The following is an 11,788-nucleotide window of genomic DNA, read 5'->3' as shown; positions in this document are numbered from 1 at the left end:
TATCCAGGATCTCAGATCCCGTTGGAAGGCACGAGACCTGTTTAGGCAGTGGACTTTATGACTTTGCAGCACTTTATGCATCAGTTTGGAAGCTCTGATTTCGAACCTCATCATTATTAGGGGAAGAAGTGACTTAGTGTTGTTTTTTCTGAATCCTTGTAGAAATACCGGTAACGATAAGATTTTTTTTAGAGAAGACTGTAGCCCAAGGACTGCTGTTTTAGTGCAGTGATACAGGACAGAGTGGGAAACGTTTTGCCAGAGAACCCTGTGCTCTTGCTGTGGTGGGAGATGATGGGAGAAGTTTTAGAGCAAAGTGTGTGTAGCTCAGCAGTACCAAAGTACCAACAGATAAACGTTAAGGAGTAAAGAATAGTCCATGCCTGTGAGAAGGTTGAAGATGCATACGACATTTATTTTAATCCTTCAGCCGCTGGAGGGTGGGAATACGTAGGGAAAATCCCCTCCCACACGGTGGCTTTGGCTTTGTTGTGGATGTTGGAGCTGTGTCCATCAGTAGTCACCAGCAGATCCCAAATCCGTGTTTATTTTTAGGGTTTACTCTCAATGGCGCGCTGCTGTTTCAGAAAGCAAGCCCGTGCGTGTTTAACTGGGAGGTGCGAAGGGGCCTGAGCTGCTCTGGCTTTGGCCGCGGCGGGAGAGTCGGAAAGGCGCTCCCGGCCCCCCGGCCCTCCCCCCGGGCTGCTCTCCCCCGGGCAGCGCTGGCCCGCTCGGGGCCGACACAGCCCCCCGCCGAACGCCGCCTTAGGGCGGCTCCGCGCAGCGGAGAGGCCCCTTCCCCGGCCCTGCGGGGCGAGCGCGGAGGCCGCCGCGCGGCGCCCGAAGCGTTTTACCGTGGGGTAACCTCAGGGGCGCGGAGCCGGCGGGAACGCTCTGGCCTCCGAGGAGCTCCGGGAGGGCCCGTCCCACCGCCCGCGCAGGACGCGGCGCGACCGCGACCGTGACCGTGACCGTGACCCCGCCGCGGGCCGGGGGCGCCGCGACGCCCCGTGACGTGTCGGGACGATGGGTCGGCGTCGGCGCCGCCCGCGGGGCCGGACCGGTGGAACCCGGTTCTCGGCCTCCGCGTCCCCCCGCGGGGCGGGGCGGGGCGGGGCGGGGCGGCGGGAGCTGCGCGGGGGGGGGGGGGGGGGGGGGGCGCCGGTCCGTCCCGCCGAGGCTCCGCCCCGCCCCCGGCCCCGCGGCACCGGCCGCGCGGCGGCTCCACGCGCGCGGGGGGGGCGGGGGGCGGGGCCGTCCGCGCGCACCTGCGGGCGGCGGCTCCTGCGCAGTGCCCGCGCGCGCGCCCGCCCGCCCCGCGCCCATTGGCCAGCGCGGCGCGTGCGCCGCGGCGATTGGCCGGCGGGCCCATCAGTCCGGCGCGCCCCGCCCCCGCCCCTCGGTCCCCCTCGGCCTCGGCGCTGCGGCGGGCGGGGGAGGGGCGCGGAGGCGCCTCCCGCCCGGAGCCGGCGGGTCCCCGCGCCCAGCGGCGGCGGCCGCGTCCCCGCAAGGTGAGAGGCGGCGGGGCGGGCGGGGCCGGGCCGACACCCCCCGCGCACACACAGACACACACACACAGCCCCCGTCCGCGGGGCGGCCGCGCTCGCCCCGCCCCGCCGGGCCCGCCCGCCGCAGCCCCCTGCCCGCCGCCGGGCCCGGCCGGGAGCCGCCGCCTCCCCGCGCTCCCCCCGGCGCCGCGGGGGTCGTTGCGGGGCGCAGCCCGCGGGCAGGTGCGCGGGGGGGTGGGGGGGCCGCTCCTCTCCCCGCGGCCTCTCGGGCCCGGCGGCGCGCGGCGGCCGCGTAACGTCCTCGCGCCGGGCCGGGCCGCGCCGCCGCCTCCGCGCCCCCTCCGCGCGGGGGTTTCGGGGAGCGGTTGGGGCCGCGCGGCGCGGAGGGGCCGCGGGGGGGGTCGCCGCGCCGTTGGAGACTCGGCCCCGCGGGGCAGGTGGAACCACCCGCGTTTGGCCGCGTCCCCCCGCACTGAGGGCCGCAGCGGGAAGCGCTGCCCATCGCGTGAGTCGCGATGCGCGGAAGCTGTCCAGCGGCCTTTGGCGGCCGAGGTCTGTTTTCGGTTCACTTCACGTAATTTCTGGTCTGGGTTCAGCGCGTCCGAGGTGTTGGCGTGTGGTGGAGAGGGAACCGATGTTGAACTTGGCGGCGGAACCAAGCGCACCTGCTGTCTCGATCCCTGCTCTGAACCTGAGAAGATGGAACATACGGGGGCTCTTGTCTCACTTATCGTTGAAAAACAATTAAATCCGGGTTGTCCCTCTTAGCATGCGGGAAGATGCTCCTTGCCTTAAAGACCTTCTCGTGGAACGTAGCCATCTGTGCCTTTGGTGTCCAACAGGTGCTTCTGGAGTCCGGTTTGTTTTCGTTTTGGATGTTTCACAGACTCCAGCTCGGTCTGAAACGGTTCGTGTCAGGAAAACCCGCAGCTTTTAGAATAATGAATTTCGCTTGTCACAGAATAATGTTAATGGGGAGGATTCTCCACGGATAATCTAGTCCAAGTCCCCGCTCAGAGCGGGGCCTGTTTAGACCAGGTTGTTCAGCGTCCTGCGTTTTCAGTTTTGAGATTCCATAAGCTCTCTGGGCAGCTTATTCCAATGCCTAAGCATTTTCATTGTGGATATTTTTTTCCCGATGTGTGATTGGGATTTCCCTTCCTATGACTTGTCTCTGTTGTCTCTTGTCTCTTCAAGTTTATACCTTGGAGGAAAGTCTGGTTCTGTCTAACCTGTAATTTCCCATAGGCAGTTCAAGCCAGCAGCAAGACCAGTCCTTAGCACAGGCCTTTTAAGATTAACAAACCCAGTTCTCTCAGCCTCAACTCTGGCATCTGAGCTGGCTGTCTCATATTTTTGTCAGTGAAAGCTTAACTTTCAGCTCACCTTTGTCATATATATCATGTTTCCTGAGCAATATGCTAGATACAGTCTTCGATCCAGATTTGTTTTCTCAAACTACATTAGGATGGCTTTCTGGAAGAGTCTCTTCTTTTTAACAGACAAACAAAAGTTTAATATTACTTTAATATCTTTGGGTTTATCTTCTAAAATGCTATCTTAAAACAACAGAAAATGAACAGCAGAAAGGTTTGAATTTTTTTTTTTTTGAATACCAGTTAGTGTTTTCAGATTTTAAATGTTGAATAAAATATTCTGCAACTGGTATATGAGTGTAGCTTCCACTTTTGTGTTTTGGCAAAGCATAGCTGATCCTTTACCAAAGGAAAAAAGACTAAATAACACAGCTAAATTACTAGTCTATAAAGCAGACAGAATAGAGCAGACATGGAGACACACACAAAACAAAAGCTTAATTGCCAGGGAGCAAATCTGACTGACAAAGCTGAGATGGGACATGAACAAACATTATGTCTGTGGTTTTGGTTGGAATACTTGAATGGATGCTAACTCACTCCTAACTTGTCATTTTGATTCTTTTATGAACTAGGATCGTTGTGCTCATGCAGGGAGTGCCTGCTGTATGTATACTTGGAGTTTGGGTAGGGTTTAAGGGTATGAAGAATACTACTGTTCCAGCAAAAGATAGCTTTCTTTGATGCCAGTAGGAATTGCATGTATTTAAAGACTAGAAAATACAAGTTTTTGTAAGTGGAGGTTTCTTGCTGCAGAAGAGAGGCTGTAGTAGAGGCACAGTAGTAACACCATGCCATCTGCAGTGATTTGGGGCTTTATCAAAGCAACACAGGCTTTAATGGGATTTTCCTGCCAGTTTTCACTTGAAAGTATCTCTCTTTGAGATTATTTTCTTCTCATTTGATGTATAATTTTCTTAAACATCAGCTGTTATAAAAGTTGATGGAAGGCAAAAGAGGAGGAAAGGGAAGGACTACGTCTAAGTATCACCGGAGTCAGTTACCTGAGCACTGTTTTCTCAGGCTTGTTGCTCATCAGCTGTGGCTGAATTTGCTGATACCAAGGAAGAAGAACGATTGTATTTGGGTTTGTGTGCATTCTGCTTAGCTAAGTCTTGAGGAAAACAAAGTGAAAATGAGTAGCATTTACCATTCCTGAAGCACCTTGAAAGAAGTGATTAAAACCAGTAAGCGAACCCATGTTAGCTTGGACCTTGTGTTCACTTGACGGAGTGAGGAAGAGTTACCAGTACATCTTTGGAGAATATTTAGTTATGAAATTTCTCGTATTCTCCCCACCTGGGATGTATTCTTCAGTTCTTTTGAGTTTGGGAGTTTGTTGCATGCCAGTGAAACTAGAAAGGGGAACTAGTCATCAAAGCTGGGAGGGAGAGCTAAGAATAAAAATACCAGAGTGCATGTTTTGGGCAAGGAATACACGGTTTGAGAAAAACTGAGTTATACAATAAATGTCACCATAATCCTGTTTCCTGTTAATTTACAGGAATGTCATGCTTTTAAATAAGAGATAAACCTGCTGAATAGCCAGAGCCAGACTGAATGATGGACTGATGGAGGTGTGCAGCAAAATGGGTTGAGTGAGTGCAAGAACTACCTTATTCCACTGTAAGTATGGTTTTTGGCTGTAAGCTGATTTTGGATGGGATAGAGTTAATTTCCTTCATAGTAGCTAGTGTGGGACTATGGAGTTTGTGTTCATGTTTCATTTACGTGAAGTATTGCCAGTTAACGTAGGGTAACTATGTTTACATGGTTATCAAGGTTGGTTGATTTTTTTTTTTCTCCAGGTGCTTACAGGCAGCTTCCATGAGCTGCTTTTGTAAGGGTGTGCAGAGTGTCACCTGTGTGTAGTCTGGATAAGATAATGTAATGCATCACAGCAAGCTCCCCGCCTGCGTTATGGGGAAGCAGTGGCCACTGATACAGCCGTCCAGTTTTCTTTCACTCTTCCAGGAAAGTAAGAGTGGCAGTTCAAGGACATTGCTTCTAAGAAGTGACAGTGGGAGGCTAGATTGGAAAATCTGGTCTGATAGCCTGCTTGAGTGGACGTGTGTGTTACAGTCAGGGGGCCTTCACACGGTCATCCGTTGAACGGGGATGGCTTCTGGACTAATTCATTTTAAACCAGTCTTCTGAGACGCAGGGGGCGGGTGTCTGTGCTAAATATACCATCAAAGTCTAGAGGAAGCCTGAGACGATTGGAACCGGCAGTCTGATGCTCCTGACAAGTGTCTCAGCTAACAGAATAATCCGTTCTGGGACCTGTATGCATAAAGCATTCAGATTCTTGCACGCAGCACTTTAAAATTTCAGAATGCACATTTCTATTACAATGGTGTTTAATTAGTTTTCAGTTTAGCATATTGATAGCTATGACTTAATCTTGCTTTCAAAGTTGACATTATGACCATGAAGGCATTAAAGGATTTCTTTATCCAAAAGCTTAAGATATGATACTTTCTTTTAACCTCAGCAGTGTCCAAGACGTGGCTCTGTTTCATCAATATTTCCTCCCTCCTATAAACACACATCTTCACAGCTGAAGAGGTGGCTTTTTTCTCTCCCATATCTGCTAGTGCCCAGAAAAGCTGCTGGTACTGCACACCTGCTAGTGCACCTGAAGGCCAGTTTGGAGAGAACGGAGCTTTGCTCAAGTTGATGTGTGTGCTCTGGACACTGTATGTATCTATGTGACTTGTAAATGGCCAGCCACAGTGCAATCAGTGAACTTTTTTTTTACATGGTCATATTCTCACTTAAGTAATTCTCTTGTTGACTTTTCTGTCCTTCAGGATCTGATTTTGGCAGGTTTCTACAAACCCTGAGTTTTTTGTATAAATTCTTTCCCTTCTCATGTGTTTCCTAATCCTTGTCTGTACATACACCTGGCTTATTTTCCTGACTTCAGATCCTCTCATGTGTAAGAAAGTACATGTACAAATAACTCCTGTCACGTATCTTCTTGGGTAAATGTTTTGCAGTTTCTGTTGTGTGGTTCTGGTTTTCCTTCCTCCTTCTGTCATCAGTCTCTTCAATAGGTGGTTCCTTCCTAGGTCCTGGGATTTAAAGACAAATACAGGAATGTTTGACTCATTCCTGTAAATCTGCAGATGAGGAACACCATCATCCATCCTTTGTGTGCTAGACTTTAGTGTCTGAGAGCTTTTTTTGTGTACAGACTGTTACACCTTATTGGAAGCAGAACCACTCTTGGGATGGCTGTAAGCCCTGTAACCATCTCTGAGCTGCTCCTATGCCTATCTTTTTCCTAAGCTCTGTTTGCAGGAACCTCAGATTTATGGTTGGCTTCTGGAACGTGTTGACTGAAATAAGTAGACATTTGCACTGTGTAGTCTTTATTTTTCTTAAATACTCTCAAAATAATAAACATCTCTCTGCCTCAGTTTCTACATCGATTGTGATCTGTGTTTAGATTTACTTTGGGATTCTAGCAGTTAAGCTCTGAGTCATCTAATCTTTCCAGGGCTGATTCTGTTCATTCTTGCCTCTCCCTACCCCCAGAGTGAGTGAGTGCTCCTCTAATTGAACTGTGGTCCCCTTTGTCAAGGATACTCGGGATAGGCCTCATCAAGTGCTCAGAAGTCCATCACCCAACAGTTTTCTAGTGAGTCCAGCAAAGAGCTGCGAAGACAATGAAGGGACTGAAGCATCTTCTGCATGAGGACAGGCTGAGAGCTGAGGCTGCACAGCCTGGAAAAGAGAAGGCTCAGGGGAAGATGTCACCAATGTATAGAAATACCCGATGAGAGGACGGAGCCAGGATCTTCAGTGGTACCCAGTGAATGGAAGAGGCAATAGGCACAAATTATAATAGAGTACATGGGAGACACATGGAATTTCACCTCAACACAAGAAAACACACACTTACTGTGAGAATGATCAAGCACTGGAACTGGTTGCGCAGAGAAGTTGCATCATCCATGGAGATAATCAAAACCCCACTGGATGTGGTCCTGGGCACGCTGCCCTGCTTGAACAGAGCCACTGTACCATATAACCTCAGGATGGCCCTTCAGCCTCAGTGGTTCTGTGAAAAGATAGTTGTGAGTTGTGGGTATTACAGAGCCTGAGAGACAGCAGACTTTCTGATCTAACTTTCTGCAGGTGAAGCAGAAGGAACGTGGCAGTAGTTGTGGTGAGTAACACTCCCGCTAAAGAGGGAGCGTTTATCACAGTCCTCCATGAACATCCTGACCATTGGAGTATAGGTTAAATCACGGGCAAGGTGTAGTAATGCTAGTCACTGCCTCATACACTGCAAATCCCTTCCCAAATGTTTGCCTTTTCAGCCTAAATGACTTTGCAAAATTAGTACAAGTATGAAACTAGTTTGGAGTGATGGAAACTGTGAGGGGTAAATGATTGTCTAGCCCTGAGTAAATTCTGTTCTTCAGGAGTTAGGATGGTACAGTCTACCATTGTCTTCTAAATTACTTCACATCAACCGAATTGTGACACTTTCTCTCTATTTATTTCCATTATTTTTCTAAGGGATGCTGTAAAATAGGTTTTCAGAGTAATTGCATAAAACCCCTAAAACCTAGAAAGCACTTTTTCCTATTTTCATTTCGTAATCTACCAAAGATGAGTACCTGTTCTTTTCTATGATTGCATATTAAAACAAAAGATTTAAGACATTTTGAAAACAAGCCCGTGATAAGTTAAGATTCGCTGCCACCTAGTGGAACATTGAAAATTTTATAGTGTTCTAAAACTTGATTAAATAAGGTTTGGAGAAGATAGTCCACAGGTTTTTATGGCTGACACAGAGATTCCAAGTGGCAGCAAAGGATACTAGATTTCTTTTTTGGAGTAGCTTATAGTCATTATTCTTTATTTCAGAAGTGCAACTTTTTTATTCCCCATTTATGGTGGAACATGTGAGATGTACCTGCTGACTTCTAACCTTTGAATACCAAACCAGCTTATTATTAATGAAACATTTGGAAACTACAAAGGCTGTTATACTTTTGTGGCAAATACTGTAATTACTAGTCCTTACTAGTTCCTCTAGTAATGTGTAATAGTTCCTTACTAGTAAGTTCAACTTACTAGTTCCTCTCTGTAATATGTTGTTTATATACTATTTCAGAATATGTTAATGGTGTTTTGTGTGATGGGCAGGGTGTCTTCTAATCTTGAGGCTGGTACTAAGTATGAATCTTCACTTAGTTTTCCTGAGAAATTTATATCAATACACTGTTTGACTAAAAATTACTGCTTTAGTTGAGAGGCATTTCTGTCAGTGTCACAATGAAAATGGAAAGCTGGGTTTGCAGAACCAGAAAATACATTCCAGATGCCAAAAACTTACCACAATGCAGCTTTTATCTAACGTGGGGAGGAGTATCTGCAGCCCTGATGCGGAGTGTCAGATCAGTGGAGCGAGAGGAGAGCTGTGGTTGCTTTGCCATTTCCCAGCAAATCCGTGCTTGTAGGACAGATAAACCACCTGGTTACTTAGGGCTGTTCGCTGCAGAGTCTGGGCTTTGCGGGGGTGATTTAGTTTTGTCAGTGCTGGTGGAACTTGCCAAGTATGGTTGTGTGCCATACTTAGTAGTTTCTGTTGCTCAAGAAAATGATTTTCAGCATTAAAGCTTTTGTTGATATGTGTCCTTTGTTAATTAATAGATCAATAGAACGAGAGAGGGCTCTGGTGGTAATCACTGGGGTCTTCTGTACTGTGTGTCATGAGATATCCTTGAATTCTCATTCAGTCGTGGAGGGTTGTTTTGCTTTTTAATTTAAATAAATAAATTCAACCTTGATGTAAAGATTTCCAGACATGGGCAGAATTCCACAGCTGTGCAGAGTTCCTCAAACGATTTCTAATTACCAGAAACATGCACTTTATTCCTTGTCTTAATTTTTTAGGTATCCAGAGCGAGATCTTTCTACTATCTTTACTTAGTAGAATGACACTTTATTATGTTTCTTTTGCTTATGCAGGTAGTGTTGATCATATCATTACTTTGCCTCTTGGTGCACTAAATGATGGTAGAGAGAGGAGAACCCTGAATAGTTACCTTGTAAATATAATGAATGGTCATTAGAGTGAACTTGATTACCAGTGGATATAGTAAAGTTACGGGGTATAATCAGGATAAAAATAGCATCACACATTCAAACCTGCATTGTCAGCTTCCTGCTTTTCCATCATTTTAGCAACTAAGAATCCTGTGAGATATTTAATAATTTTGAAATAGATTTTGACAGTTTAGGAGCATTATGAAGAGCTATTTTGTTATAAGATGGTGCATGCAGCTCTTAAACTGTAAGACTTTGCGTTCATTACGACTTTGAAAAAGAACAACTTCTTTTTATTCAGCTTGTAGAATGTCAGCTTACCTTTTCAGTGTAGTGATTGTCACAGATTTCTTTTTATCTGGGTTGCCCTATCACTAAGTTATTTGGAAAATCCGGGATTTGAACTGCTGTAGGGCAACCTGGCTATGACAAAGGAACCTCTGGCAGTCTGCTGTAACATGTGATTAGTCAAGTAGGGTGTATCTTAAAAGCATGACCTGAGCTCCAGATGTTTTTACCTGCTGTTAGGTATAATTCCAACCAGTTGTGTATTTGTAAAACCCAAAGTTTGGGAACTGGATTCTGAAGTTGTTTCTTAAACTCATCACAGCAGCTGCTTCCCTCCCAACATGAGAACTCATTTGAGCGTACATGCACTAGAAAGGTGGCAAGTAGAGAGTTGAGACAATTTTGGTACGAGAAAGCAGCTTTGAATCTGCTTTTTCGTGAGTTGGACTTGCTTCATTGGCAGCTATTGGGCAGTGCTGCAAGAATCAGTTTTTATGCCTATTTGCTCAGATATTGAAGAATATTTATTTACTTCAGTGATTTCAGTTTGTGGTCAGCTAAATTAGTGGGATTAACATGAAGTTGCTTCACAGCCCTTTAGTAATATTTTAGTGGTTTTGGTTAAAATCCTGTTTCAATCTGTTGGAGATTGGCAGGTCCAGTGTTCCTCAGTTGGGGTCACACTTTGCTACTTCTGCTCAAGTTTTGTATTTGTGCTGGAAGGGTAACAGTGACTGGTATAAATCTCTGCACTAAACTGTGGAGTGCTGTTTCCCTTCAGAGTATTGTCACCGGGTCTTGTCACAGCCCAATACAGGGATTTATATACTAAACTATAAATACTATTTTAATTACATTTTCATTATTATTGATTAACTATAATAAGAAATTTCTCAGAAAAGAATGTGCTGAGACTACTAAATTGTTTGTGGTGTATTTCATCCATAGGTGGTACTGTTGCCTAAAGCACGATGAAGGGACTGGCTGGTGAGACAATACTGACAAGACACGAGGCAGTTCTCACTTAGGAGGATCTATAAATGGCTTTTTTAATCCTCTCTAGCCTAATTGCTTTTTTCTTACTAAACTGTTAGTAGGCAATTATTTTTTAAACCAGGCTTCTGAATACTTCAGAATTTTTCATATTGTACAATATGGCCACCAAGGTCTAATGTTGAATTATTTCAGAAGGATTTCTGAAATGGAAAGAGCTTTTTCATGTAAAGCGTTGTGACTAGGCAGTTCAACTGTCCAGTCTCTCATGTGCGTTCATGTACGCATTGTATCTCACGAAAGGGCTCAGAATGGCCTACAAAAGATTGCTGTTGTCTGAAGGAAGTGGGATTCACATGGATCATTTCTGCCCTTACTATAGGAGATGGGGTCCTTTTCCTCTCCGCATTGCAGAAATCATCTGTGAGGGGATGAGAAATGGGGTTTGAGAGGTGATGCTTGACTGGACAGGGGCACTCAGAAAAGTGAAGATATGTAGTGTTTGAATGTATTAAACTTTTGGGAGTGGATGCTGTCAGGAATAAAATGGTTTTACACCTGTGTTGCTCAGTGCTTCTGAGGTTTGCGCATTAACTTTTCCCTAGGTTAGCAGATACCCACACAGCACTCAACAGAGGCTTCTTTGAATGATGTAAACAAATTATTCTGTAGAAATCCTTCCAGACTGGCTTGCTCTGTCACTGCAATGACAAAACAGCTGTAAATTGCTCAGACTCAAAAGGATTTTGAACATTTACTTTTTTTTTTTTCTGTTTTTAATACTAAAATGATGATACTAAACAAAAGAAACTTAGTGAGGGGAGGAAAAAGGTATATAAATACCTAGACATGGAGAACACGCAACACATGGTTTCAGATACTTTGGTGCTAATTGCTTTTTTCTCTTTGTTTAGCAATAACACAAAAAGATGGGACTTCTACCCCTTACGAGCCTCTGGGCTGAAGCTGGATGTGATGTAGATGGTGATACAAGTTTCACATCAGTAGCTGAATGCAAGCACAGGGGCACAAGTATAACCACGTTATTGTTTCATCCTGTTTTCATAATACAGTCCCATTTTCCTCTTCCAATACGTTAACTGTGCTAACATATTCTTGTTTGTACTTTACGCCCACAGCATCTGAATATGACTTTGTTCATGGTTCATCAAGGAAAGACACATTCTAATGGTCAACATCTGGAAGGATAGTTTTGGAATGAAGAAAGAGGAAAATAAGTGCAATGATGAAAAACAATTCAGAATTGAATATGGAGCTCTGTATGGCGTATTGTAAACATGTCCTTAGGTTGTGGCAATTACCAATGAAGTGGAACAGTATATTGTTGATTTTGCTGGAGGTAGAAAGCAAGATTCACTCAGATGAGAGCTAGTCATTCTGACGTTTGATACCAAATTCTGGAAGGCATGTCCTCCGAAAAGTGGCTGAGGACTTTGGGTTTGTCTTGTTTGGAGAAAAGGAGGCTGTGGGGTGACCTCATGGCTTTCTACAGCTTCCTGAGGAGAGGATGTGGAGGGGGAGGTGCTGAGCTCT

At 46.1% G+C, this 11,788-nt stretch overlaps 1 protein-coding gene across 1 annotated transcript in view; it reads left to right on the top strand.

Moving 5' to 3' along the window:
* The first annotated feature begins 1,400 nt into the window (after positions 1 to 1,400).
* Positions 1,401 to 11,788, top strand: part of RALGPS1 (Ral GEF with PH domain and SH3 binding motif 1) — a 101,578-nt gene continuing 91,190 nt past the window's right edge. Inside the window, exons 1-2 of the mRNA XM_074923395.1 lie at positions 1,401 to 1,511; positions 4,389 to 4,510. The gene's annotated coding sequence lies outside the window, so the exon portion shown is untranslated. The remainder of the gene's footprint in view (positions 1,512 to 4,388; positions 4,511 to 11,788) is intronic.

The sequence above is a fragment of the Athene noctua genome, chromosome 20 (assembly GCF_965140245.1).
Source record: "Athene noctua chromosome 20, bAthNoc1.hap1.1, whole genome shotgun sequence".
Taxonomy (NCBI): domain Eukaryota; kingdom Metazoa; phylum Chordata; class Aves; order Strigiformes; family Strigidae; genus Athene; species Athene noctua.
Note: the sequence above shows the minus strand (reverse complement) of the source record. Positions and strands in the feature narration are given on the sequence as shown.